Source organism: Humulus lupulus, chromosome 2 (assembly GCF_963169125.1).
Source record: "Humulus lupulus chromosome 2, drHumLupu1.1, whole genome shotgun sequence".
Classification (NCBI taxonomy): domain Eukaryota; kingdom Viridiplantae; phylum Streptophyta; class Magnoliopsida; order Rosales; family Cannabaceae; genus Humulus; species Humulus lupulus.
In genome coordinates this window covers 233,919,217-233,922,723 of record NC_084794.1, presented here as the reverse complement: position 1 = coordinate 233,922,723, position 3,507 = coordinate 233,919,217, and positions in this window count along the sequence as shown.

The window sequence follows — 3,507 nt, the reverse complement described above, 5'->3', positions numbered from 1 at the left end:
CGGGGAAACTCCGGCCGCACTTGAGCAGGACGGCGAGGTGGTGTCTTCAACGGAGCGACCTGGCGGGGCCTTGGAATTTTCTCCTTTATCTTTTATTGATTTACATTTTTTTTTTGTAACTTTATATTATGAGGTTTTCTAACCTCGAGACAATTGATTTCTTCAACTTTACTTTTAATTGATTTACATCTTTTTGCCTCTATCTCATTTCTTTTCTATGCATTTGGTAATAATCTTAGTTTCTGTTGGTGTTGTGATTGACATTCTATGCTTTTCTAAGAAAAACATCTGTTGACCAACTTGAACCAACTTCTAAGACTTAACTCCTGGTTGTATCCAGTACATTAATTTGAAAACTTAGTTCGTGTTAATCCTTTATTAATATCTCGTGCTTTTTAAGCAAAACATCGATCAATTAATTTGAATTAACTTCTAAGTTATAGGACCTGGTTACATCCAGGACATTAATTTGAAAACTTAGGTTGCGTTAATCCTTTATTAATATCTCGTGCTTTTTAAGAAAAACATCGATCAATCAATTTGAATTAACTTCTAAGTTTTTTAGGATGACCAGGTTATATCCAGGATACAACTTAGTTCGCGTTAATCCTTTATCGATATCTCGTGCTTTTGAAGAAAAGCATCGATCAATCAATTTGAATTAACTTCTAAGTTTCAGGACGACCTGGTTATATCCAGGATATATGCCCCCCCAAGTAATGAGGAAAGGGTCTTTCGTGGTTACTTGACATTACACCCACAAACATACACAATAATGAAGAAAGATATAATTCTCATTACTTAATAAACAAAAGATGGCCTCTGACTAAGCCTTACAAAGGTATCACTGATAATATTTCTTCAAATGGATGGCGTTCCAAGTTCGTGGGACTGCTTCTCCATTAAGCCGAGCTAACTTGTAGGTTCCTTCTTTTATGACCTCGGTTATTTGGTAGGGCCCCTCCCAGTTCGGTCCCAATACTCCATCTTTGGGATCTTTACTGGCTAAGAAGACTCTTCTGAGGACCAGGTCGCCAACGCTAAAGGCGCGCTTTCTGACCTTTGAGTTGAAATAACGAGTGATCTTTTGCTGATAATGCGACAGCTGTAGTTGTGAGTCTTCTCGTCTTTCATCAATCAGGTCAAGGGACGCGCAGAGCAATTCGTGATTGCGGTCCTAGTCAAAAGCCTGGACTCTATGCGTGGCTACCTTTACTTCGACAGGAAGGACCGCCTCACTCCCGAAATCTAGGGAGAAAGGAGTATGACCTGTCGGCGTTCGATGTGAGGTCCGGTATGCCCACAGTACCTAGGGGAGCTGTTCTGGCGAGACTCCCTTGGCTTCGTCCAGTCTTTTCTTAAGGTTCTCCTTTAGCGTCTTATTGACGGCCTCGACCTGTCCATTTTCCTGGGGATAGGCCACGGAGGAGAAGCTTTATACAATGTCGTGCCTCTCACAGAATTCGGTGAAGAGGTCGCTGTCGAACTGCGTTCCATTGTCCGATACGATATTCTTTGGCAGCCCGTATCGGCAGATAATGCTTTCGACCACAAAGTCGAGGACTCTTTTTGAAGTGATTGTTGCCAAGGGTTCTGCTTCTGCCCATTTGGTGAAGTAGTCGATAGCCACAACCGCATAACGGACTCCTCCCTTTCCAGTAGGGAGGGCGCCAACCATGTCGATTCCCTAGACCGCGAATGGCCACGGGGACGAGATCATTTTCAACTCGACTGGGGGAGCTTAGGCAACTGTGGCGAATCGCTAGAACTTGTCACATTTTTTGACGTAAGAGATCAAGTCCTTTGACAGAGTGGGCCAGTAGTATCCTTGGCTTAAGATCTTCATGGACAAGCTTTGCCCCCCAGCGTGATCTCCGCAAAAACTTCGTGCACTTCCTGCAAAATGGTCTTCGCTTCGCTTGGCAGAACACATCGTAGGAGGGGTAGAGAGTGCCCACGCTGGTATTATATCCCATCTACCATTGTATACATTGGAGCTTGGTAAAGTACCCGCCTTGCCTCACTACGCTCTTCAGGTAACTTTCGTGCCGCGAGATATTCGAGGATGGGGGTCATCCAGGTTGGTCTGGCGTCGATCATCTCGACCTCTGCCCCGACTTCTTCTATGGTTGGTTTCTCTAAGAACTCTACTGGTACTAACCCCAAAGTCTCCGCCTCCCTGGAGGTAGCGAGATTTGCGAGTGCGTCTGCGTTGGCATTCTGCTCCCGACGTATCTTCTTGATGGAGCCCCGTCCAAATGCAGACAGCTCAACTTTTACCTTGGCCAGGTAAGCAGCCATCTTGGTTCTCCGTGCTTGGTATTCACCTAGCACCTAGTTTACCCCGAGCTGGGAATTGCTGTAACATTGGATGGAGCTGGCCTTCAGCTCCTGGGCAACCCTCAGCCTGACCAGTAAAGCTTCGTACTCAGCCTCGTTGTTGGACGCTTTGAACCCGAATCTCAACGCCGTGTGGAATCGATGTCCTTCCGGGGATATCAAAATGATTCCAGCCCCGGAGCCATTCTCGTTAGACGAGCCATCTACGAAGACGTTCCATGAGGCCTGGACTAGGGAGGCACGGGGTGAATCTTCCAGAGGATCTTCTCGAAATCCTGTGCATTCTGCCACAAAATCAGCCAGGGCCTGACTTTTTATTGCAGTTCGCGGAGTATACAAAATCTCGAACTGGCTGAGCTCAATAGCCCACTTCAACAGACGTCCCGATGCTTCAGTTTTTTGCAAAACCTACCTTAAAGGTTGATCGGTTATGACATGTATTGAGTGGGATTGGAAATACGGCCTGAGCTTTTGGGAGGCCGTAATGAGACAGAAAGCCATCTTTTCCATCAACGGATACCAGGACTCAGCTCCGAGAAGCCTCTTGCTGATGTAATAGACTAGCTTCTAAGACCGGTCTTGTTCTCGGACTAATACGACACTAGCTGCATCTTCTGTGACAGCTAGGTAAAAGAAAAAAGGCTCTCCTGCCGTTGGTTTGGACAATACGGGTGGCTCAGAAAAATGTGCTTTCAGGTCGAGGAATGCACGTTCGCACTCCTCGGTCCATTCGAACTTCTTATTCCCCCGGAGTAGGTTGTAGAATGGCAGACACTTATCGGTAGATTTAGAGATAAACCGATTGAGGGCCGCCACCCTTCCTGTCAGGCCTTGAACGTCCTTTCACGACCGAGGTGAGGGAAGCTTGAGCAACAACCTGATCTTATCGGGGTTTGCCTCGATTCCTCTGGTATTGACAATGAAACCCAGGAATTTCCCTGATGCGACCCCGAAAGTGCACTTTTGCGAGTTAAGCCTCGTGCCGTATTCTCTCAGTATCTTAAAGCAATCCTCCAGGTCGGAAACATGGTTATCGGCAGTTTTTGACTTGACTAGCATGTCGTCAACGTACACCTCCATGTTCTTTCCGATCTGGTTGGCAAACAATCTGTTCACCAATCTCTGATATGTAGCTCCGGCGTTCTTCAGCCCGAATGGCATGACCTT